The sequence below is a fragment of the Podarcis filfolensis genome (genome assembly GCF_964270895.1).
Source record: "Podarcis filfolensis genome assembly, chromosome: 12".
Taxonomy (NCBI): domain Eukaryota; kingdom Metazoa; phylum Chordata; class Lepidosauria; order Squamata; family Lacertidae; genus Podarcis; species Podarcis filfolensis.
The window spans coordinates 46,709,280-46,735,540 of NC_139614.1; the positions used below are offsets into that span (position 1 = coordinate 46,709,280).

General features: G+C 41.5%; 2 long non-coding RNA genes across 8 annotated transcripts in view; one reads left to right on the top strand and one right to left on the bottom strand.

Annotated features, from left to right (window-relative positions):
* Nucleotides 1–1,190: 1,190 nt before the first annotated feature.
* Nucleotides 1,191–25,517, bottom strand: LOC310746329. 6 transcript variants are annotated; one of them, XR_014540635.1, is made up of 4 exons: nt 25,428–25,517; nt 9,380–9,486; nt 3,901–4,004; nt 1,191–1,465 (listed from the first exon to the last, which is right to left on the bottom strand). It is a non-coding gene; the product is annotated as an uncharacterized lncRNA (long non-coding RNA). The 6 variants fall into 6 exon arrangements; XR_014540636.1 differs by having other exon boundaries at nt 9,301–9,486; XR_014540637.1 differs by lacking the exon at nt 1,191–1,465 and adding an exon at nt 1,841–2,667 and having other exon boundaries at nt 9,301–9,486.
* LOC310746296 overlaps nt 19,761–26,261 on the top strand; it is a 97,705-nt gene continuing 91,204 nt past the window's right edge. For both annotated transcript variants that reach the window (XR_014540595.1, XR_014540596.1), the window contains exon 1: nt 19,761–20,602. This is a non-coding gene — a long non-coding RNA (uncharacterized lncRNA). The remainder of the gene's footprint in view (nt 20,603–26,261) is intronic.

Here is a 26,261-nt window from a genome sequence, read left to right on the forward strand (position 1 = left end):
GCTATGATGGGGGTAATTGGCCTCCTTAACCCCCCCAGGATTGTGGGGGGGACGGCCCTTGCCTGCTGTGCCCTATACCACCCCCGAATTTGTGGGGGTGGGGGCACTAGGCACAAAGCCCTCCTGTGGGATTCCGGCACTCCTGGACGCCGTCCCTGATTCGCGCCACTAGTTGCAAGCATCGTCAAAAGAAACAATTTGGACGAGATAAATTGCACATGCTTCAAGGAAAAAGGGGAGTAAAGACTGCTGACAGAAGAGATCTCTGATAACAAGACAAGAATAAAATATGAGAAGATACGTCAAGATACGGTACTACAAATGACTGAGGGGGGAGGGGGGAAAAAAACCTGCCTTCCTTTTTCTTATGTGATTTAACAAGAATCCCCTCCCCTAATGAGTCAGAAACTAAGGACTTAAGCTGTGGATTTAAGGCTGTGTGGAGATAAACTTTCGAACCAAAGCAATGTTTCAAGATGAAGCTGGAAAGCTAAGAGTTTTGGAATGACGCAGTTAAAAATGCCGTCGCCATTTTGGGAGGCATTGTTGGAGCTCTTGGGTCTGGGAGGAGAAAGAGAGAAATAGAGTTGTTTACATATCGTAGATCAACTTCTCGGTGGGACTTAAGAGCGACAAATGCCAAATTTATGATGGAAAGAGCGATGCTATCTACGAAGGAGATATATGGAAACCATCTGGACTTAGTGGAGGAACGGGAAATCCACATAGGATTATTATTTTGCTTATCGGCTTAAGGAGACTAACAGAAGAGATCATAAAGGAAAAATAGAAATTATATGAACAAGATATGATGTGGAAACACCAAGATAAGACTGGATAGAATTATGAATTTTGTCTTTGATTGGGACTGATTTGGACATTAACGCAGTAATAAGAAGATGATCTGAATCCCCCTTTGGATCTTGAAGTATGGGTTCCCCCAACAAAATTTAAAAATTTGGCTTTGTAATTTGTAATTTATGTGATGTGATTTAATTTGATGTGATTGGCCAGTTAATAAAAATTATTTTAAAAAAATAAATAAATAAGGTTGGGACTTTTAAACCAGGTAAATGATGGAAGGACAAAAGAAATAGAGCACCCAGGAGCTTCTATTGCAACAGCGTGAATATGACACTTAAAAATATTGTTAGATAAATATAGAGTTAGAAAATGGCTCAGTGCTTAACGATAATCAGTGCCTTTTATTACACTATACAGCACATTATATTTCTACCAAACAACATACCATTAATGTGGGGGGGGGAGAGAATGCTTGGAGGGGGAGTGATTGAAACGCTTGTGCTCTTTGCTACTCCTCTTGTTGTCAAACATGTTTTCAAAAGTGATGGCAGGGTTGACTGAAGCTTGTTTTGTTCGCATCATTTTGCCTTCATGAAGAATCTGGACAAACTGTGTCCCTAATAAGGCTTCTGCATAGAAGAGCTACCAGGTTTCTTTCTGACTAGGGAAGGACAAAAATAAAAGGTCAAAAATAAATAGTGTAACCAGTGCTTTTTGTGTGTGTGATGGTACTCGTTGTGCGCTGGCACACAGGGCACCGTTATCAAAATATTAGTACCTTGATAACACACTTTTTACAAATAAAAGCACTGAGCTTCTGTTTCCATGCATCTTCAAACTTTGATTGGACGTGCCTAGAGCTTCTAAAAATAATATATATAACTCCATGGCAGAAGTACATCAGGTAGCATTATTACTAGGAGTATGTCAAGAGAAGATTTTTTTAAAATAAATAAATATGAATGTTTGTTCAGATAGCATTATAGAGAAGTAAATTAAAATCTTGGAGCCATTCGTTTTAAAGCTGCATTAAAGACGTATCAACATTACTTGGTGAATCTCAGTCATCATTGAATATTGCAGCCCTTTACACAATTCCTTGGAAGCAGACTTGCTTTCATGCCCATATATTTAGGATCAGGGTTATAAGTACACTTATTTGGAAGTAAGATCCCTTTGTGACAGTTGCAGTTACTCACCTGCAAGTGAATGTTTTCAGGATTGGCTTGCATAGCGTTCAGTTCCATGATATGCCATTGCTTTGCGAAAGATTTCTGCTTAATTAGTACTTAAGGGCAATCCACTATAATTATTGCAGATAGCAAGATGGTTTTAAGCTCTGACAGTATTTATTTTACTAATGCATACATATGTGTGTCCATTTAATTCACGAGAATTTAATATATATGTTAGAAAGATGATCTGAAAAAAAATCAGCCAGTTGTACAAAATATACAAAATATGTGTTGCACATATTTATAAATTAGAAGTAGCGGTGGCTACCACATTTGGCTTTAAAAGAGAATTAAATAAATTCATGGACAATTAGGCTATCAACCGTTACTAGCTCCACTGTTGGAGGCCATTTGCCTCTGAAGACAGTTACTGGAAATCACAAGTGGGTAAAGTACTCTTGTGCATAGGGCTTGCTTGTCGACTTCCCATAGGTGTCTGGTTTGCCACTGTGAGAACAGATTGCTGGTCTAGATTGGTCTTTGGCCTGATCCACCAGGCCCTTGTTATGTTGTTGTTTTAACAGAACTGTTCAAGGCAAGAGAGGATGATGTAACAAGGGCCATCATTCTGCTAAACTCAAAGGAGCAGCATGCATTTGCAGCGACCACATTCCCAGTCTCCCTTTTCCTCCAAAACAAAGATGGCAGCAGCGTTAGAATTATACACTTATTTTTTAATGGTTGATTTCATTTTCCGCATCAGGTCTATCAGGCATAGAGCTCAGGTTGCTGTGACTGATATTATATTTAATGTGGATTGATACTGTTTGCTAGGAATGAGTTGCCACCACTACATATCACTGAGGGACGGATAGTGGAATTGAACCAAGAGTCCCCAATGGAAAAGATCAATACTTTATTTACTAAGATAAGCCCTAAAAACAAGATTGTTCAATAACAAGTCTTTTTTTTTTTACTCATATTTGTCTCCCGGTGAGCTCTCTCTCTCTCTCTCTCTTGTGCACACACACACACACACACACACACATTCAGTGGACCAACATACGATAGGTAGAATATTAACTCATACAGGAGACATCCTGCACGCATTAAGTTCATTGCAAATTAGGGAAGCCGCATCGAAATGTAATGAAATACTATTAATCGCACTTCTTGTGAAATACTCTGTAATTATACTGAACACAACCATATACAGCATGTTTTGTTATGGTAGCTTAACTAGATAATTAGAGCTAAAGTTATTCAGTTGCTGGATATCAAATGTAGATCTCTAACACAACTCTGTTGGGGCTGATATGCTACTGCTGAAGGGTAAACCCAGCCTGCATGCGCTTAGGCGTTGAAAAAGAAACCTATGTGACAAGGAAGACCGTATCCTGTGCAAAGAAAAACAGGATTCAACATGCACAGCTACCTGGGAGGAAGCCCCATGGGCCTTACTTCTGAGTAAACAGGTCTCCAGGGTTGCAAAAATCATTCTGCTTCTGGTGATTTTAGATAGGAGAAGGGAGCTGTGTGGCACACTGAAGCTGTAGCCCTAAATCCCATTTCAGGCAGTGGGATTTGCTTCCAAGTAAACAGGCATAGGATTGCGCTGAGAAACTCCAGTCCTGACCTTGGAAATACCACAGCTGAGAGTCTCATGTTGCAGAATGTTGCAGGGTTTCTGTGTTAGCACAATGGTATCTATATATCTATTCAGGTGCATACAGTGTGTGTGTGTGTGTGTGTGTGTGTGTGTGTGTGTGTGAGAGAGAGAGAGAGAGAGAGAGAGAGAGAGAGAGAGAGATCAGTGCCCACAGCAGTGTTTTCTGTGGTGCTGCACAGAAAGTCACCCATTATGCACTCAACTCCTGGTAGCAGGCTCCACAAACTGAGCAGCAGCTAATTTGGGAAGTACCAGGGTGAGATGCCCAGTGGATGGACATTCGACATCACAGATCACAAGCCTGGTGCACAAAGTACCTTTCTTCAGCTCCTGGCTCTTGAGTGCCCAAGACTGTCCTGCAAGACAAGGAAAGTCAATTGTTGGGGCCCGGAGCTGGGGTGGAGAGAAGGTCATTTGATTTACCGTATTTTTTGCTCTGTAGGACTCACTTTTTCCCTCCTAAAAAGTAAGGGGAAATGTGTGTGCGTCTTATGGAGCAAATGCAGGCTGTGCAGCTATCCCAAAAGCCAGAACAGCAAGAGGGATTGCTGCTTTCACTGCGCAGCCATCCCTCTTGCTGTTCTGGCTTCTGAGAATCAGGGTGTTTTTTTCTTGTTTTCCTCCTCCAAAAACTAGGTGCGTCTTGTGGTCTGGTGCGTCTTATAGAGCGAAAAATACGGTACCTTTGATTTATCACACTGGAGTAGGAATGCTAAGCATGGTTTAAGATTGCTAGGAAATAAAGTATAGCTTACAAATCCGGCCTAATCACTTAGGAGGGGAACAGAAAGGGGCCCCAAGCCCAGCTACTCATCTGCATTGCCCAAATATACATTCAAAACCAAACCCAGATACATCTTCAGCTGCCCTTTCCAGAGGTTGAGTTTTGTTTTTGTTTTGTTTTAAAGAGCAAGGTCAAATTACCTAAGGCAAGGAAGCACAGACCTAAGTATTGAGCTACCCTGCTTAAGAGGGATTCACCCCACACATTTCTGCAAGGATCCTGATTAACGGCAGAACCACCTTTTATGTATTTTTACAATAAAGGTACGGGCAGCGCTTTTTGGAGGCATATTTTACCGAGGCTTTGCACCAAGGAAAATGCAGCAAAAAGAGAGTGAGAGAGAGCAATTCACAAAGCTCATTTAAATGAAATGGAAAAGCAGGGGTCTTCTTCCCTGTGCCTGCAAACATATTTGGAGGATAGGCCCATCTAATGGCATTCAGCAATGAATTCTTTTGCCTTTAGGAACAATTGATAAAGAAGCTAGAAACCGCCTTCTCCACTCTACTGTAGGGAATGTTAATAAACTAGTACCCAAGGACTCTAAAGAGCGTGCAGTGAAATATTGGGAACTAAATGTCAGCTAATTAAGTCAGGCTGAGACCCTGAAAGATTGTGCACGTTAAAAGTTAAATATTAATATTGGTTTCAAACTTTACGAGGAGCCAGCTTAGTGGGAGAGGAGCAAGAACGAGAATACATCCTATAGTCGGGTGACATTTGATATTGCTAGCCAACCACGTTGCCAGTATTCTGAACCTGCCGGAGATTTATTTATTTTAAGTACATACTGGAAGAACATCCAATAAAGAATTATAGCAAACCTGGAGGTGACACACAAATTAGTGAAGGAAGGAAAGGGAGAAAAAAATCCAGGAAGGCAATATTTCTTAGATTTATTACTATTTTTTACAGCTTCCTAATTTTATCAAGAAGATAAGTGAGGATATTAAGAACTTTGGGACATAATAAAGGATGAGTTGCCCATAATTTGGACTTCGTTTCAGACTGAAGCATAGCTACTCTAAGGGGCTGTTGTTATTTTGGGGGGGTTAATGGTGAATGGTGTTGAAAAACGTCTTCCATGGTTGGCAACATTTGACACCCCTTACAAAGGTTGACTCCTGGGTTTAAATTGAAATCACTTTATCCTCATTCTCGGTTGCTCTTTTTTGCCCTCAGGGACTCCAGTATTATTATTATTATTAATAATAATAATAATAATAATAATAATAATAATATAATTGTACCCTGCCCATCTGGCTGGGTTTCCCCAGCCACTCTGGGCGGCTTCCAACAAAGATTAAAAATACATTAAAATGTCACACATTAAAAACTTCCCTAAACAGGGCTGCCTTAAGATGTCTTCTGAATGTCAGGTAGTTGTTTATCTCTTTGACATCTGATGGGAGGGCGTTCCACAGGGTGGGTGCCACTATGTAGCCAGGTAGGGGTGTGTGTGTGTGGGTGTGTGTGTAGAAAAAGAGAGAGAGACTATTCCCTCCAACATTTTTCAGGTGAAAATAGGGATGTCCTATTATTATTATTATTATTATTATTATTATTATTATTATTATCAATAATAATTTTATTGATATCCAGCCCATCTGACTGGGTGGCTTCCAACATATATAAAAACATAATAAAACAAAAAAAAACAAAAAAAATTGCCCTGTACAGGATTGCCTTCAGACAGCTCAGGGGTCGGATAACTCCATACCCTCCAACACGGCTGCCTTCAGATATCTTCTAAAGGTTGTATAGTTACTTATCTCCTTGGCTTGGGGGTTGCATAACACCATACCCTGCAACATTTCTCTGATGAAATTACAGACGTCATAACAAAAAGAGGGACATTCTGGGATCAGAAATCAGAAACTGGAGCGGCTTCTGTAAATCCGGGACTGTCACTGGAAAATAGGGACACTTGAAAGGGTCTAAGAGACTACTGTTGATGCCATCTTATATATGGTGTTGTCATTTCACTCTGAGATTCCTGACTAAGATTATACCCATGTAAGAAAATGGTCCCAAAGAAGCAACAGCTGGGGGAAAACAATGGTGTTCCTGAGCAGGTTTTTGTTTTGTTTTTAAAAAATGAATATTTCCATATAATACATTTTCAGATGGATTTTCCGAAACTCACCAGTTTCGAGACCAAAAGTAAAACTTACTATTCAGTTCAGCATTGCAGCTTCTTCCTCTTCGAAAGTAAACACACAACTAGCTCTTCTGGCTTGTTCCATCCAGGCCGAACCCTACCATTAGGCAGAATGAGGCAGCTACCTCAGGCTGAAAATTCTGGGAAAAGATGACTGTCCTGCCAGAGCTATTTCCAGACCCTCCAAGTATCCCTATTTTCCAGGGACATCCCTGACTTAGAGAAGCCGCCCCGGTTTCTGATTTGATCCCAGAATGTCCCACTTTTCCTTAGGGTGTCCCTGTTTTCATCGGAGAAATGTTGGACGGTATAGAGTTATCTGACCCCCAAGCCATCTGAAGGCAATCCTGTATAGAGAAGCTTTTTTACTGTTTAATATTTTATTATGTTTTTATATGTGTTGGAAGCTGCCCAGAGTGGCTGGGGCAACCCAGTAAGTTGGGTGAGGTATAAATAATAAAATTATCATTATGGCATGGGACGTCCCTATTTTCATTGGAGAAATATTGGAGGGTGTGTATTTCTAATTATTCTCTCTCACACACAATTGCTGCCCATTCCCCCTGAGCTCCCACACTTGCTGATTTGATGCCCCAATGGCAAAAGGCCAAGCTGTCTCAACTAATTGCCTTCTTCGAACACAGCAAGTGCCAATGGGAAAAGTCCCTGACTGAGTGTGAGCAGACAGAGAAGCCACCATACCAAGGCATGCTCTCCAGTAGACAATGTGCATGTATTGTTGTCAGTGTAGAGGGAAGAGGGGCAAGAAATACAGTGGTACCTCGGGTTACATACGCTTCAGGTTACATATGCTTCAGGTTACAGACTCCGCTAAACCAGAAATAGTGCTTCAGGTTAATAACTTTGCTTCAGGATGAGAACAGAAATTGTGCTCCGGCGGTGTGGCGGCGGCAGGAGGCCCCATTAGCTAAAGTGGTGCTTCAGGTTAAGAACAGTTTCAGGTTAAGTACGGACCTCCGGAATGAATTACTGTAAGTACTTAACCCGAGGTACCACTGTACATTGTCTTTTGCCTCAGGTCCCAAGTAGTCTTGGGCTGGCTGCCTTCTCTTACCCATTGACCAGCAGCAAGCTCACACCAGTGTGCCCATCGCACAAGCTATAAAGCCACTATGAGGGGCCGCAGCTCAGGTCTGCAGCAAAGGCCAAATAAATCAGGTGAACCACAATACTGAGAACTCACGTGCTGTATTTAGACAGGTAATAATAGGCACTTTGTTCTCAGGATACTTTTTGGGCCTAGCTGAGAAAGAGAAGTGAAGCCAGGCAAAATAACCAAGGGTGATTGTACACAATTTCTCCTCTGTGCCTTCTGCATAACAGTACGTTATTCCTGGCTTCTGCTCAGATTATCATGGCTGTGACATTTATTGGTACTGGGAGCAAAGAGGGACTTAGGTTACCTTCCCTATGAATCCTTGCATATGTCCAAAACCTTCAAGATTTGATACAGTGAGCTCCATCCTATGAACGGCTGGACCACAAAACTTACAGGATTCCTCATTGTGTTTACTCTGACCGTGGCCTCATATGGCTGCCTGTTGACATTCCCCATCCCATCCCAATACTACTACTATTACTACTTCTTCTTCTTCTTCTTCTTCTTCTTCTTCTTCTTCTTCTTCTTCTTCTTCTTCTTCATAAAATAACTCCACCTGAGGCCTTGAGGAGTTTATCCCAGTCAGTTCAGACAGCAGGACATAGATGAACCAGTGGCATAACTCGGGATACAGCCACTTCTTACATTCATAGGGAAAAAACTGATCAACCTGGTGTCTGGCTCCCAAGGTTTTACCAGGTATTTCCCACCTGGTTCCAAGCCTATCTTTGCAGTCTTTAGGGCAGTGATGGGGAACCTGTGGCTTTCCATATATTGCTGGACTACAGCTCCCATCAAAATGGATGTTGAGCTTTACAGGTGTTACATTCAATACCAATATCCACTAAATCTACCAGTCAATGAAGATCTTCTGCAGAAGCCCTTCCAAGCTGCCCCTCTCTTCTGAAGTCCAATAGGCAGCTACTGGGAACAGAGTGTTTTCTGTGCTGACCCCCAAATGAGGAAACATCCCAGATATGTCTACCTGGAAGCATCTCTTCCAGGCACCAGGCAAGGTATTTTCTTCCTTCCCAGGTTTTTACAGGTGCCTGAGATACTTTGGATGGTTGTTTTTAAACTTTTATCTGCTACTTCTGTTGTCTTTGTGGCTGTGTAAAATTTTCTCTCATTAGTTTTGTTGCTGAAAGCTGTTGCTGAGGCTGTTCATAGTGAAAGGGAGGATATAAATTCAAGAAAAGAAAGAAAGAAAGAAAGAAAGAGGAAGAAAGAAAGAAAGAAAGAAAGAAAGAAAGAAAGAAAGAAAGAAAGAAAGAACATAGATCTCAGTCTTGCACATCATCTCACCACTTAGACTCTGGAGCAGTGGTTCCCAATTGGTGGTCCACAGACCCCGGGGAGTCTGTGTAACCCACCCAGGGGGTCCATGGCACCATTCACATAACAAAAACTACCATAGAGCTATCAAAAATTTCAAAAGTAGGGGGTCCATGGCTTGGCTTTTGAAATATAGGGGGTCCACAGTACTTAGCTAATTGGGAAACACTGCTCCAGAGCATAAGAGAATAAGGCAGTCATACTAAGGGTATATGTCCAAGGGAAGCTTAACCTAAAAGAAGCTGCTCCAACCCTTTGCTAGATGAGCCACTATTTGTGCACTGTCCAGGATGTTTCACAAGCTGGCATTGTGACATGTGGTTGCTGTTACCATTTTCTTAGAAGACTGTGGTTGTGATCCTGCTTCCTCTAAGGCTTCTTAGATCCCATTTTACTTCTGTGGGATTCAAGCCGCCAAACTCTGCACGGGACTGCGACCTAGAATGAAGAAAAACACAGACAATGGCAAGGCAAGGCTTGGTTGACATTTGGGGGAGGGTCTGGGGTGTGTGTGTGTGTGTGTGTGTGTAGATTTGTCCTTGGTATGTGGGATGTGGTTTCCAACCTGAATGTTGCAATGCCCTTGAGCAGTGCTGCCCTGCGTTTGGCTCAGTCAATAAGGATCCCTGAGGAACAACATCACAGTTATCCTGTTAGCCTCAGACAAAGCATCGCGTAACAAAAGGAACTGAGCTTGAGAGATTTTTTTTCTTTTTACGTTTAAATTGATGCATGGAAGGAGACCAGCAGGAAGCCCTGTGTTAGCCCCCAAGTCCTATGTGCCTGAAGCTAGCTGTGTTTAATATTAAAGCTTAAATACGGTAAGCTACACATTTCACTACCTTACTGTCAAATTCATAGGTTATAAATGCGCCAGAAGAAAAGGCCTTGGAGCCTTGCATGGGCAAAAATCTGCCTTCTCTTATGCTCCTGGATTTAACCTGCCTCCACCAATCCCTCTGTCTCTCCACAGTGGTACAAATAGTGACTTCCCTGGAGAGAAATATGCAAATACTCTGGTGTGTGTGTGTTTTCATTTAATATTTCTTTCCTGTCCTAATGGTGGGTTGCTGTTTGCAATGCCAACAGATTTAAGCCCCCCACCCCTGTTGATTAACTGCCTCGTTTTTTTAACTGATTAACTGGTTAATTAATTCAGTTTGTTTACTGTCCAGTTATCAACTCGTGAATCAGTTCATTGATTGATTGAACAAAGAGATCCATCAGCACCCCCTCCTTCCTAATGGCATTTCACTGCTTGCTGAATATTTTTTTAAAAAATACATTCTGGCAGGCCTTTTGTCTGGTCAGTAGATGACCTAGAGTATGTTCACATTGCTCCACATCTAGTGCAGTCCCCCTGGTAGTTTTCGCAGCCACATTCACACGACGTCTGATGCAAAGCATAACAATCCTGTAGTTCCTTTACAACTTCTGGCGTTTGATGCAGTTTTTTCTCAAACCAGCTTCAGCCTGACTAGAAAACATAAGGCAAATTCACTTGGTACTTTAGAGTGGTGTGAACGTATGAGATAGCTCCTGTGCATGGCATGCACACTCTTAAGTACTCAGAAGTAGGCCCCACAGAATTCAATGGGGCATAGTGAGCTTAGGATTAATAATAATAATAATAATAATAATAATAATAATAATAATAATAATAAAATTTTATTTATATCCCGCCCTCCCCAGCCGAAGCCAGATTCACTTCTAATGCCTCATGATAGTAATACCCAGGCTCAAAAAACTTCAAAAACAAATACATGTACTCGGGTTAAGTACTTAATTCGTTCTGGAGGTCCGTACTTAACCTGAAACTGTTCTTAACCTGAAGCACCACTTTAGCTAATGGGGCCTCCTGCTGCTGCCACGCCGCCGGAGCACAATTTCTGTTCTCATCCTGAAGCAAAGTTCTTAACTTGAAGCAATATTTCTGGGTTAGCGGAGTCTGTAACCTGAAGCATATGTAACCCGAGGTACCACTGTATGCCCTTCAGCCTCAGCAATTTACCAGTTAAAATTGTAGCCAATTAATCTAACAAATCTATGAAAGGCTTCAGCCCTCATATCTGTGTTCTCCCATAAAGCAGACATTCCTTGCTCCATAAACCATCAGTGGAGCTCTCTCCTACTCTAAGGATCGCCATCTAGCTCATCACTGTGGATCGCTATTGAGCGCAAAAGTTTTGCTTTCTTTCATTGTTTGGAGAAACTTTGATGTCTCTCATTGTGTCCCTCATTTCATGGTGTTTTGTCTGTGATTGTCCGTCATTCAGAAGATTTGCCCTTCATTTTTAGAGTTCAGGGGTTGAGAGGTGCGATGCAGAGCAAACCTCGTTCGGATGCTTTTCTACCAACATGATTTAAATGGGAGTTCTTTTGCTAGCACGTTTCCGAATAGAGCAGCCAGATCATGGCTACAGAGCGGCCTGTCGCTCTTGTGCCATTCATGGAAATAAATGAATGAACAGAGAAGCCCCTATTGTATACATACGATATCATTGGTATTTTGGTCCTGCAACTGATCCTACACATGAACCCTTGTAAATACATCTCACTGTGTTCAGTTGAGTTTACTCCCAAGTAAAGCTGTGCACGACTACAAAGAGGAATTCCAGCCATTCCTGTGGTACAATTTAGCATGTAAAGAGTGAGCATGGATGTCTTAATATGCCTTAGTTTTCAAATCACCTTGAAGCTGGTTGGCGGGGTTATGCACCAACATGTAGCATGTCTCAAATAACCACAGGACAGATGTAGATAGATGTAGCTCGTGGCTAATGTTTTGAATATGTTCTAGATGCAGAGTAAGGTCCCGCTTGTAATGTAATAATTCAAAGAAAACAAGCTATACAAAGCACCTTTACTGCAAGGAACCTGTTTCAGTTAAGGCTGGAGAAAGATCTAGAGACCTGGAGAACCAGCCACTGTGTGTTTCTTTATCCCAGTATCTCAAGGTATAACCTAATCTAGAGCTGGTCAATGGTGTAACCTCTGGATGTGGTCCTACTACAACTTGAATGTGGTTCTACTGCAACTCCCATCAGCCATAGCCAGCATGGCCAATGGTCAGGGATGATGGGATTTATAGTCCATCAACATCTGGAAGGCACCACCTTGACTACCGCTGGCATAATCTATTATGTCTGCTGCCTTTTTACACACTCCATTTTACAACTGACCTCATGGCAGGATGGCTATGAATAGAACTAACAATATGTTTTTGAGTATCTTGGCTTGGCTGTCGAAGAAGATTGAAAAACAAAAGCTGGATCAAAACAAACAAACAAACAAACAAACCCCTCACTGTAACAATAAAAAAGCATCAAAACAAAACAAAAATCTTTGACGCCCATCTTGAAATGAGATGACCTGTTATATCAACATGTAACGACTAAGGAGTTGTAGAAAACTTTAAATTGCATGGCTCTGAAATGAAATGGCTAAGCAACAGCTTCACCAGATATTATAAATATAACCAGAAAGGTAGGTGAAACATCTATCTTCCTATATACATTAATATTGTATGTTATCATGTTGCAGTTCACATGGCTGCCAATAGGTGGCCACATCAACTCGAACATGAATATATAATCTAGGAAGGGGAAACCTGTCGCCAGAGGTGTAGCTAGGGGTTGGCAAAATTGACCTCCACTGGGAGAGGAGGCTCCCCCCCCCCCAAAAAAATCACTTTTCAGACTATGGAATGTATATGTGTGTGGTGATGTGCTGTTGATGTTATGGCAAGATCAAATGTGGGAGAAGCTTGCTGTCCTTCTCTCACTTTGGTAAAGTGATGTTTTTCGGGACGGCACCAATACAGCTTCTTGCCAAGGGTGTAAGGGACTCTAGGTATGCATCTGTCTGTAGCCCTTCAAATGTTGCTAAACTCCAACATCCCTAACCATTAGCCATGGTTGGAGGCCACTGGTGACAGTTGTAGTCCAACAACATCCAGAGGGCACCATATTGATGAGCCTTCTGCTCTAAACAGTAGCTCTGAGCAGCTACCCACAGAGGTGCGGTTTTCCAGTTCTGCCCCTAGCAGCTCCTCATACAAACTAAACCACAAGATTCATTTGGGCTCACAGCCTGGAGAAAGTCTTTTCCTATAATTGAATACTCTATAGATCCATGCTTGCCCTTCATGGAATGCCTTGAAGTTGCAGTGGCCCATATTAGATGTCAAGATATACATACACCTGTCCCTGCAGGACAGAGAGCATTTGAGGGCAGGGTTCACGTGACAGGCTGTTTAGACTTCTTGCAACATCTGCCACTGAACTCTGAGACGGAGAATAAGCCACAAGAACTCTGCATTCAGTTGGACTTCAGCCTTCAGCTCTGTATTCACTGATATGTTCTGCCTTAGGGGAAAATTGGACCTAAAGTTTGCTACAGCCAGAATTGCCTGGTGGTGCCATAACACTTGGATGAAAATTAAATAAGCAGCTTCCCAGGCCTTGTGCATTTCACAGCTTCTAAGCTTCGATTTGCTTTTTGTCCTAAATGAAACTTTATTGCCATAATGACAAACAGGGTATTAGTTTGAAGTGAGCAATATGCAACCTCGATGTCCATTTCCCCATTTATTTACAATAAATGGCGCTACATAGATATAGGCTATCTGGATCTCTAGACAAATTTTGTTGTAGACGATCATTGGCCCAGCCCTTCACTGATGCCAAAGAAGTCCACTGTCAGTGGAGTTCCATGGATAGTGTAGCTCCATAGACAGTGAAATTAGAGAGCACATCTTTCAGCCGCAGTGCTTCTGTAATGTCTAGAGCTGTGAAGATAACAAGGTCTTGGCAGGCTGCACTTCTTGAAATGAACATTATTTGCATTTTGTCCTTCCTCTGAGGAGCTGAGGGTGGCTGATGACACCAAATTGTTCAAGGTGGTTAAAAACAAAAAGGAATGCTGAAGAATTCTAAAGGTATTTCTCAAAACTAAGTGAAGGGGCATTAAAACAGCAAATGTAAGTCAACATAAGCATTGGTGCAAAAATAAGAAGAAGAGTAGAAGAGTTTCGATTTGATATCCCGCTTTATCACTACCCTAAGGAGTCTCAAAGCGGCTAACAATCTCCTTTCCCTTCCTTCCCCACAACAAACACTCTGTGAGGTGAATGAGGCTGAGAGACTTCAGAAAAGTGTGACTGGCCCAAGGTCACCCAGCAGCTGCATGTGGAGGAGCAGGGAAGCGAACCCGGTTCACCAGTCCACCGCTCTTAACCACTACACCACACAATAATAATTATTTGCTTCGTGTGGACTGACCAGGAAATAGATCTTGGGGTCACAATATATATGAAAATGTTGACTCTGGGGCAGGAGTGCAATTCTGGGGGGAGGAATACTGAACCCCATGTTGGGGATCACTGGGAAGGTGAATGAAAATAAAACTGCCAATATCATGTCATGACACAAATACTGTATATGCTGCAACTGCACTTGGAATACAGCAGGCCATTCTGGGTGCCATACGTCAAAAAGGATATTGTAGAGGTGGGGAAAGGGTGAGTAAGGACCCAGGCTAAGTATGGATGGATCCTTCAAAGTCCAGTCCATTCCAGTTCCATGTGGGGATGGGAATACAAATGTCTTTTCCCATTTCTGGGTGGATTTTTTTAATGGAAAATCATTTAAAAACATAGAAACACACATTTCTTAAATCATAAAAAGGATTTATGAAGCAGTCCAAGGGTTTCATGCTCTTTTCTTCTTTAAAAAAAATCTTTAAAATTTCAAAAGATAGGGCATCCAGCTGATGAATAGCATGATCCCCTGAGAGTGATGAGGCTTCATATTCCCTCATGTAAAAAACCAATGTCTATTCCCATATAAGCAGTGGGGACTTACTCTTCAATAAGTCTGCAGTATGACTGCAGCCTAAGAGATTTATTTGAAAATAGCTGATGACATCTTTCTGCATGACTGCAAGGCTTGAAAGAAAACTGGTTCCAAATGCACCATTTTGCCACAAGGCACATACTCCACAGGCCATCAGAACTTGTAACAGTTCGAAAACCTGATCACCATGAGTCTGGTATCTGGTGTGTACAACATTTTAATTTCTGTTAAGTGTGATACTATGACCTTTGATCAAATACAAGAGGTGGTGTGTGTGATCTTCCATACGGTAGAAACAACTTGGGCATCTCTGACTCTGTATAAGTAAGGACAAACACTCTGAAATTAATCCACCTCACATCCACATTGGCACTTTACAGCTCCCCTGTGTTAGCAAAATGCCTTATCTGTTATGATAGTAGAGATGTAGAATAAGGGATTCTATTTATTATAAGAATGTGAGTTGACTTAGGTAGACCATGAGATTTATAGAACACAGCTTTTCCAACAACAAATGTTGAGTTCAAAGTCAATAGATTGATAGTATGATAGTATGATAGTATGATAGATTATGATAGATGATAGATAGGTAGATAGATAGATGATAGATAGATGATAGATAGATAGATAGATAGATAGATAGATAGATGATAGATCAACAGATAGACATGCAGGCATAGTGGGCTTCCTTTTTTATTTCATTACCAGGCCTCCATTTCTTGGTATGTGCTCTCAGAATTCTTGGGAAATAGATTTGTTTCTTGGGTTTCCGTATTATGTGTTTGAGAAATAAAATGCAAGTGTGAATTTACGTAGTCTCTCCATAGTTCTGGCTTGGCTCCTCTTACATAAGCTACAGCTACATTTTTTCCAGGCCAGGGAGCGGAGCCCTTCAGCAATTCAGACCAGAACCAGAAAGTGAATACAGTGATATATTCAGTTGCCATAGCTGCCATATGGTGCCAATGCTGAGATGAAATAAAATAGAAGTCCAGGAGGACTGGAAGTCAATAATGAGGTAACCCATAGTACGACACCAGCTCTCGACGGCAATGCTCCAGACACCACCAAGCAGAAAAACGACAAGGGGGAAACACACACACACACACCAAACGGCAAGAAAACTGATGGAAATGCAGAGGATAGTCTCACCAAAGAGTAAGTCAAAAGAGGGAGTTGGTGGGTGACTCAGCCAATGAGGAAGAGTTGAAGGGCTAAGAGGGGAAAGGAGGAATTATAGGCAGCACAGAGAGGAGAGAGATCATCAGAGCGTTAAGTGGCAAACAGTCTAAACAATTGTCCTGACAAGAAGGAAAGAATCTCAGCATTCCTAATGTTTGGCTATTGAGTATGAACAAATGTTCCGGCAAACTGTAGTGGCATAAAAGCAGGCCAGTGACGGGGAGGTGGGGGGAGTGCAGGGCAAAGCAAAGCCCTTTCAGATGAAAAGCGCCAGGAACACTAGGCTGGTGAGATGACAAAGCAGAACTATAGTGAGGACTCGACTGGGCTTACTTGGCCAGCTCTAGTGTAAAATAGCAGAACTCCATTCAGGTCATTGGAGCCAAAGCGATCTCTGCCAGCAGAAGCTCTTCTTGGCCATCAGTTTCAAAGCACATCAAACAACTTGTGACATGGCTAAATGGGTCTAAAATGAGCATGAATAATATCAGCAAGATATGCAGGGAGTCCACAAAGAGTCAAATTTTCGAGAAGGACCAGAGTTAGTTCAGTGCAATGGCTACCTTTAGAAAACCATTGTGTCCAATCTAATTTTTGAGCCTGAGCAGCGGGAAGGAAGGTGCAACAGACGGTCACCGCAATAAGGAAGCAAAAGGCTGAGACTGGCACTTGAATGGCAGTCATTGGAGAGTGCCATTCGCAGCTCCCTGATTGACTAATAACACAATTTCCAAAATCAGTAAATGCGTCAGTCGTGGTTTGTAAATGGAAATCTAAATATTAACTATTAAATTGGTTCTATAACAACCTGGCATTTCATTTCCCTTTTCCTTTTTTTTAATGCATTAAGAAATTATGGCCCGATAAGAGTGGCCAAAAGAGCAAAAGACGTAGATGGATATACAGAAGACTTATTCAGTCAAGAACTGCAGCACAAAGTTGCTAAACTTTCTAGCAATTATACAGTTTATTTTCGTGATAAATTTTTCTTCTGATGAACTCAGAGTTCAAAACATGTTGGGGACCATGAACTGGATAAATCTTGTCTACGGGTATCAAAGGCTTTAGCTGTTTTGTACATTAGGCGATCTCCTCTTGTTGCTGGATCTGCAAGGAGGGCACTCCAGTCCTAAACAGTGGCGTAGCGTGGGTTGTCAGCACCCGGGGCAAGGCAAGTAATTTGCGCCCCCTAACCCGTGGATTTGTGCCCCCTAACCCTAACCCCCAGATGTTGCACCCGGTGCGGCCGGCCCCCCCTGCACCCCCCACGCTACGCCACTGGTCCTAAACAATTAAAGTAAGTCCCATTGACTGTGTTGCAAGGTTGTGATCCTAAGCCTGCATCTATGGAGGCAAGTTCTATTAAAATCAGTGAAGTCTACTTCATTGTGTTTTGCAGTGCCAGGCTGATGGTGGGGTTTGGGGGGGGGGGGAGCAAAGACAGAAGTATATAAAATCTATAGGAATGAGATTTGCAACTCCAAGCCAAATTCTGTACTGATAAAAATCAGCATAGAGATTCTGTGGGTGAGAGAATGGTGTTGATCATGCTCATGGTGGAAGCATTTTCCATATTATCCATGGAACTGTAACAACCCATAAGAGTGTCTATAAAACCACCACAGCCAACCACAAATGAACAACCACACCCTAGGCCAACCCCAACCTCTCTCACCACCAAACGAACATAAGTGAACAGCAGAGAACCTGCACAAGCAACACTGACACCAAGCCTTACATATATTAAGTAAAATAGAAACATCGCCACCCAACCCCACCCATCTTTTTCCCCTCCACCCCTTTACCCCTTTTCTTCCTAATGTCTCAACAAATGAAACTGATTTGTAAAAATGTTACATGGAAAAAATACGAGAGAGAGACATTGCACATACTTTTGTAAATTAAGAAAATCTTTAATAAAAATACATTTTTAAAAAAGAGTGTCTATTAAAACAGTATAATGTTTTAAATCACAGTGATTTCTAAAAGTAAGGGATTAAACCATCAAAGTTGAGAATAACATTTTAAAAAAAATCCCTTTGGTGGATGCTGATGATAAAAGTCAGGTGTAGTTCAACAAAAAAAGGTAGAAGAAGCATATTTCAGTCAAATGAGAAATCTGTAGACAACAGTAATACTACTTGCCTTAATGTTCAAGTTTATTAAAAGTAAGTTATCAAAAGGCATTGTCCAAAGAACAAGACGTAATTCTAAATATGGATTCTTATATTTTGTGGATGTGTATTTCTAGATATCTAGATAGATAGATGAAATGAACTTATTGTATATGAGAATTGCTGTCTTTAATGTTTAGGTATAAAACAATCAAGTTTTGACAAGTATTGTCCAAAATACAAGAGGTAGTTCTAAACATACATCCTTACCATGTATGTATGAGTACTTGCTGAAATTAAATGACTGAGTATGAGGGTTGCTGTCTAATATGTGAGTGGCAGAAAGGATTTTTTAAACAAATATAATTAAGCAGCAGTTCTTTTTAAAAATGGAGCTGGCCAGCCCAATTTCATAAGGGACTGTTTAAAGATCTGAGAATTTTGATTTTCTTTAATTAATCCTGAAAAGGCCTAACTAGGGAACTTTGGGCTTTAGCTGTAAAAATCAAGTATTGCAGTTGGAACTGGAAGAAATCAAGACAATTGATGATAATGATGATTTGTGTGTTTGGTTTAACAGGAATATTCAGTTTGTGTATTCATCCCATTTCGCATTTTCAGATCATATGCGTGGCAATTGCAAGGGAAACTATCTCTCATATATTCTTTATTCAAAATTACTTTCCAGTTAATTCCTGTGAATAATAGTTAAACTATGTATCTGTTGTTGAGCAGAGTTTATTATTCAAAAAGCAGGCTGTGCTCGATGGTTGTCACTGAACAGCTAGGTCAAATTGCCTATTTTTTGTCACCTGCTTGGATGGATGTAAGAGTAAGAAACCAGCCGCCAAGGAAAATGCTTTGAATTTACTGAACGCAAAGCTTGTTTTGGGTGAGGACAGTCCAGTGAGCACCGCTTCTGTGCAAGCCCCAGTGATGTTGCTGCTGACTGGATAGAAGCAGGCCATGTTTGCAAAGTTCATATTCCTGTCAAATGTATGACTATCCCAGAAAAATATTACTACAGTATGTAATATCTATTGATAACAACATCCAGATGCATAGATAGATATAGATATATGGATTTCTACACAAAATTCCTTATTTTACAGTTGCTCATATTCTTGCCACTATATAACTGATTGTGGATTACTGTATTATGCAAGGCATTGCCATTATGGCCTGGAGAGCTGCAGAATGACAAAACTCGGTCGGCTCAAGGGAGCTTACAAGAAAGGAGATTCCGACTAAACATCAGGAAAAACTTTCTGACAGTGCAAGCTGTTTGAAAGTGAAATGGACTCCCTCAGGAAGTGGTCGACTCTCCTTCCATGGAGGTTTTTAAGCAAAGGTTGGATGGCCATCTTTCATGTATGGTTTAGCTGAGATTCCTGCATTGCAGGAAGTTGGACTAGATGGCTCTTGGGGTCCCTTCCAACTCAATGATTTGATGAACCCATTTCTCTCTGTGGCGTTCGTACGGAGCCCCTGGTCGTCTCATGGACTATTGACCCGTACACCACCGTAATCCGCTGCCACCAACCAGGTCCTCCCCGGTAAATCACATAGTCTCAGCCAGGTTCTCAAGTTAACAAAGAAGAGTGTAGTTTACTTCAGACACAAACAAACTTTAACTGCATTCCAAAAGTTGTTACTCTTTACCTTCTTAGTCTTATTTTTATCCTGTCTCTAACTCTTCTACCTCCCCTCACACAAGAACCCACTGCCCTAACTGTCTCTCTATTTCCAACTGCCTGCCAACTGCTTTTCCAACTGCCTTTCCCAAACAACCAACCCACTAAAACCAACCAACTACCCACACCCAAACCTCGGGCTAAAGCCTTTTATAAACAGGTAGGCTCCGCCTCCAGCTTTCCTATTGGTCTACATTTTAACCCTTTCTCTCTCCCCTGTACAGACATTTTCAAACGAATGGGCAAACGCCACACTCCCTACTTCCAGATAAACTACTTTTGTAGCTGAGGGGCATTTTCTAGCCGTTGCTGCCTGAAAATAGCATCCCATGGATGAACAGGGGGAAGGGCCTGACCTGGGAGCAAGGTCTGATCCTCCTAATATCAGTAAGGATGAAGTTGGGGAACGGATACATTATCCACTTACAAGAAGGAGTGCAGCACTGTTAAAAGGACCCGAGGAGCCAAGGAGAAGGGTGGAGGTGGCCAACCCAGGTATTCTGGATAGGGACAGTAGCCAGGCAGAAGTGGGCAGGAGACACAGAGAAAGAATAGACAGTTTGGTCGTTGTAGAGTGAAATCGCTCATCACTTTCATGGACTGGGGAAGCACAAAGCCTCAAGGCTCTCTTCTGGAAGAAGGTTCTTCTGTTTGAGCCAAGGGGAACAAGGGAAAGACTTCCAGCCACGGAGGTGTACAGCAACAGCAAGTGAGGGTCCTGCAGTGTTTGGAAAGGGACGCTATATGTACTTCTCATTTCCACAGCCACTGTGAGCCATCTGAAGAGAGCACAGGGCATTTAAAGTGCTGTTTGAAGGACTGCCTACATGCATAGGAGCCTGAGTTGGGTATTAAGGTCTGCCTCAAAAGCCCACATGCATGCCCAGTGATTAGGTAAATACAGCTGGTGGCCCCAGGAGACAGGGCCTTTTATGTGGAAATCCCAGATTGTGGAACTCACTCCTCACAGAGGTGCCCTTCAGATGTTTTGGGCTACAGCTACCAACGGCTCCTGCCCACAGGCCAGGGTTGATGGAAATTGTGGTCCATAACATCCAAAGGGTTTTTTATTGGGCCTAAAACCCCACCTTTTTCAGACTCATTTTCTCCTAAACGGGGCCTTGGGCCACGGCTGCCCCACCCCTCCTAGATCAAGTACATCAATAAAAATACTTAACTAATTGAGGTTCTCCCCCCCCTCGCTAACTGAGCTATTCTGTTAGGAAGTTAGCTGTGCTGTGATTTATATTCGTGTCTGCTTTAAAAAAAAATAAAAAATAATTGTTTTAACTGACTTCTGTTTTAAATTATTGTGAATGCTGCTGCCATTTTTTTTCGTGTGTGTGTGTGTGTAGAGAGAGACATTATATACCTTCTTGGGTGGGCTATACCCAAAAAGGCAGCCTATATATGATATCAATAAATTGTTTTATAGTGATTGTAAGAGAGAATCACAGAATCATAGTTTTGGAAAAGAGACAAATTCCACGCAGTTCAGGTTCCCTGTTCAAAGGAGGAACCTCTTCAAAAACGTGTAAACCATCTCTAAGCTGGCAGCAGATGTCTCTGCCCCATTTTCTTTGACCAGGGTACCACACTAGGCAGTGTTGCACATGAGACCTGGAACTCTCTTCTTGCTTATTCCTGTTTATTCAGCCAAGGAGGAAGTAAATAATTACTGTTAAAGAAACAGGCAATACCAAAATTCCAGGCATCACTTATACTAGAGGGGGGAAATGTTAATATACTTCAAAGAGACTGAGAATATGAAGAGATGGGGAGGAATTAGATTCTGGTTAGGGGGAGTGGGGGGATAACATGAAAATAATAATCTAAAACCACATTTTCAATCTGTGATAATGCTAATAATAAACATGGAGATGCAGTACTGCTGGTAAAGATCTAGGGATGATAGTGAAGGCTACCTTAGACATGAGTTTGCCTTGAAATGTGAGCAGGGGAGGAAAAGAAATTAATTTGATTTTAGGCTACCAACATCACAGTGCAGAGCACGGAAATAGTAAGTTCCGCTGAGTGTGGCTCTGATGAGACAGCAGCTACAGAACTGCATTTAATTATGGCTACTACTGTACCTTTATGAAATCGACAGATGAAATATTATTGCCAAGAACTTTTTTTTTATAAATGTAGAAACTGGTGCGAATGAATTATAGGCAGAGATAGATCAAAGCCGTGGGTTGGGAAAGTGCCAGTATAGACCCATAAATCCTGCATTATATTTACACACACTTCAGTTGGGAGGGGTTTCAGATGATCCTCATCCTTGTCATCTGGCAGTAGCTTCCAAGTGAGAAAGCGTTTTTACTATGAATTATAACTGATCATTTGAACAAGGCTGTAGCCTCGGGGAAGGAGGAGGGAATATTCCTGAATGTTCCATCTTCCATTAAACATAAAAAGTAAGTTTCTAACTCCACAAGTAAAAGAGATATAAGGGAAAGCTAAAAGAGCCAGTATGGTATATTGGTTAGAACGGAAATGCCGACTTGCATCCCTCTAGACTAGGCTGTTGGATTACAATCCCTAACCATTGGCCATGCTGGCTGGAGCTAATGGAACTCCCATAAAACCTGAAGGGCAATAATGCATGGGTTAAAACACTGGCCAAGTGCGACTTGGGTTCAATTTAATTCAGGGGTAGGCAACCTAAGGCCCGGGGGCCGGATGCAGCCCAATCGCCTTCTCAATCTGGCCCGCGGACAGCCCGGGAATCAGCATATTTTTACATGAGTAGAATATGCCCTTTAATTTAAAATGCATCTCTGGGTTATTTGTGGGGCATAGGAATTTGTTTTTGTTTTTTTCAAAAATATACTCTGGCCCACCACATGGTCTGAGGGACGGTGGACCGGTCCACGGCTGAAAAAGGTTGCTGACTCCTGATCTAATTCATCAACCAAGTTTACTGGGCTGGGCTGAGCCAGAGCTGTTAGAGGATAAAATGAGGGGTAAAGGAAGAACTATGTGTGTTGCCCTGAGCTCCTTGAAAGAAGGACATAATATAAATGGAATATATGGAATTTTGATGCATTTGGCCTTGTCTCTTTATAGCTTTAGTCAGCTAGTTAAGATTACGGTAATATTTTCCAGCAGGTGTAGGGGGAGAAGACACCTTATTGCTGCCACCACTGCCATTAATAACTATATTTAGTGATTTGTTTATGTGTTTTTAAGGATTGGGTTATTTTGTGAGTTTTTTTAAAAAAAACAATGTGCCTGTTAGAAACTGTCCTGTGGCTTCTGCAAATTATCTAAATAAAAAAATAAATAAATAAATAAATAAATAAATAAAAAAAGAAAGAAAGCTTGGAATAATATTTGACCCAATTGCTTGTTCCCTAGTCTGCTTGCTTCCTGCCTTCCAGTGTTCTGACAACATCTTGCAGAGCACTAGGATAACTGATAGGAACTAGGCTCTTATTTTTATATTTTATAAAAATATATATACAAAATGAAAGTTAATTTTTATTAATAATTAATAAATCAAATGTGAACAAATAGATCTACCTGTATTCGGGTTCTTTTGGATGCTCTGCATTGATTTGCCCCGCACCACTTGTTGGTCTTCAGCACATTTCTGGCTATGGCCTGCCCCTGACATGCTCCTGTAGCATGTATGATACAGTGTGATGCTCTCATCCTTTGGACAGGGTTGTCACCTTCAAACAGAGCACTTTTGCTGTCTGACCAGAAGCATATGAACAGCTAAAGGCACTTCAGACTAGGAAAGGTTTTCCCAACCTTCAGTCTTTCAGTCTATTGTATTCCTGCCTATTATGCATCTGATTACAGCTTAGGACCCCAGAATCCAGGGGGAAAAGACAGTGTCCCTGCATAATAAATGTGAAGTGATTGGAACTTTTTGAAGATTGATAATTTTTTATAATAAAAAATGAGGAGTCATATATTGATAAAAGGTGCCAGCACAAAAAAGGTGATGGAGACTATCACAAAAGAGCTCTCTCTCTCTCTCTCTCTCTCTCTCTCTCTCTCTCTCTCTCTCTCTCATGCTGTGTGTGTGTGCGTGTGCTGTTCTGTGAATGGGAGTTTCCAGCCAATGACCTCCCTTCTTACCCCTCCCATCATACATAAAGGAGCGCTGTGCACATCTGTAGGGAAGGCTCAAACCTAAAATATTACTATTACCTGAGAGACAGACTTCCATGTGGGTCATGGGAAGTCAGCACCTACCAGAACTGATTAAAAAAAAACACACACACAGACTCACCCCCTGTATGGATATGTATTTAAAGTCATCAGGGTGCAGTACTGTCATCCTAAGTCTCACAGACTCAAATGAAGTTTATAAATAAATATGGCTCAATTTTTAAAACAAGAAATGTTGCATGCTTCTTGTTTTCCTTATTTCTGAAATTTTGGTGCACTTAGATTATTCTTTGCTCTGTACCTAGCATATTTCACAGTGTGCAAAACACTTTGCTGTTCTTGTTTCTTATTCTCAAAGCAGTTCCGTGATGTGGTTAGTTTCATGGTCAAATGGGAACGGAAGCAGACTTTTCCACATCCAGATAGCTAGCTGCTAACTGTATACTGTGGTACCTCGGGTTAAGAACTTAATTCGTTCTGGAGGTCCGTTCTTAACCTGAAACTGTTCTTAACCTGAGGTACCACTTTAGCTAAGGGGGCCTCCCGCTGCTGCCTCGCCACCAGAGCACGATTTCTGTTCACATCCTGAAGGAAAGTTCTTAACCTAAGGTACTATTTCTGGGTTAGTGGAGTCTGTAACCTGAAGTGTCTGTAACCCGAGGTCCACTGTACTCTCTTGCTAATCTCTCAACAGAAGCTGAAATTTCCAAACTTTGGTCAAAGTTCCTTTTGCCTTGCTTGTTTTTGAATGATATGATTTATAGTGATTCTATTGGTGCTGATATGATGCAACTACTGGTATAATCTCTGCCAACCAGCCTTGGCTCTGCCCTATCTAGCAATGTCATGGCTCTTAAGTGCATATGCAATTGTGCCCCACCCTCCACCACCAAGAGTATACTCATTATTTTAGTGAAGAGGCAAAGTTCATGCTTCCTCATTACAACTATACAGGCTACATCAGAATTTCAGACTGCCCGCCAGTAGACTCTATCCAGCCCATTCAGCTGAATTGATTCCTTTGAATACATTTTGTCTGACACTGAAAATTCATTCAGTCATTTTATTCATTCATACAGTTGTTGCTCATTTGTTAATGCATGCAAATTTATGCCCATTTAAAATATCTAAATATCTAGTGTGGAGCTAATTAAACTTTAAAAACTTTTCAGGGTATGCAAAAGGTCAAGCCAGTTTGTTTGTTTACAAAGGAAAACAAGCCAGGAGGCTACCCTTGGCCAACAGGCACAAACACTCCTAATTTACAGGGTTTTTACAATTGCTGGAGGCCAAGAAAGGAAAAGCAGCAGGCTTTGAGATGCACAAGTCTGCTTTCTGAAGGTGGCTCTGTTCCCTCTTCAATTGGCTTGTTTCTGACAAGGGACCTTTGCTGTCAAGGCACTTACCAAAGACACAGAGGGAGCAGGAAAAGATGAAGATGGAGGAGAAGGCCTTTAACAGCTGAAAAGATGATGATGATATCCTTCTTTTCTGTCTTTCAAAGAACCCAAACATCAGTATCACAGTATAATAAATCAAAATACAATTCAAAGATTGTCAACAACAAAATTATAATAAAATCAAACAGGCTGAAGCACAATTCGTTATCCTAATAAGCTTCTGCCAAGTGCTTTATTTCCCCCTCTGGTGGTCCCTGAACACTTCATTCAGAAATCTGAGGCGCCATTTCATATTTTCCCAAATTGAAGTCCAGTACTTATCTCTATGCAGTGGGGCCTTTCCAGTTCTGGCACCTAGCTACATCAAAGGTTTTTAGACAGCATTTAGAGCTGACTTTTTGAAATATGTTATCATAAAGTGACGTAAAAGGAGTGAGTCATGATAAAATAGGAAAACGGTCAACGCAGAACAGATGTGTTCTGATTAACAGGAGAAGCTGCCCCGGAGACACAATTTGTTAATTGATCACACGTCTATCTAAATAAAAACAATAGTTCCAATAGTTTTGTTATTATTATGCTTTTCAGATGAATAATGTATCCCAAAATGACTCATATCATATGTCTGACAGAAGAGTTGTCGGGCAGGAGCTGCTCTGTTTTCCTGGCCTGGGAGTTGTTACCAGCTGTGTTCCAGCTTGCTTTTTCCTCCTCCCTCCCATTCCATTTTCCTTGTGTGTTGTGTGTTTTTTAGATTACAAGATGTGACTGTCCTAGAACTTATGTTTATAAGCCGCTGTCAGAGCCTTTTGACTAAAGGGCAGGGTATTATTTTATTTT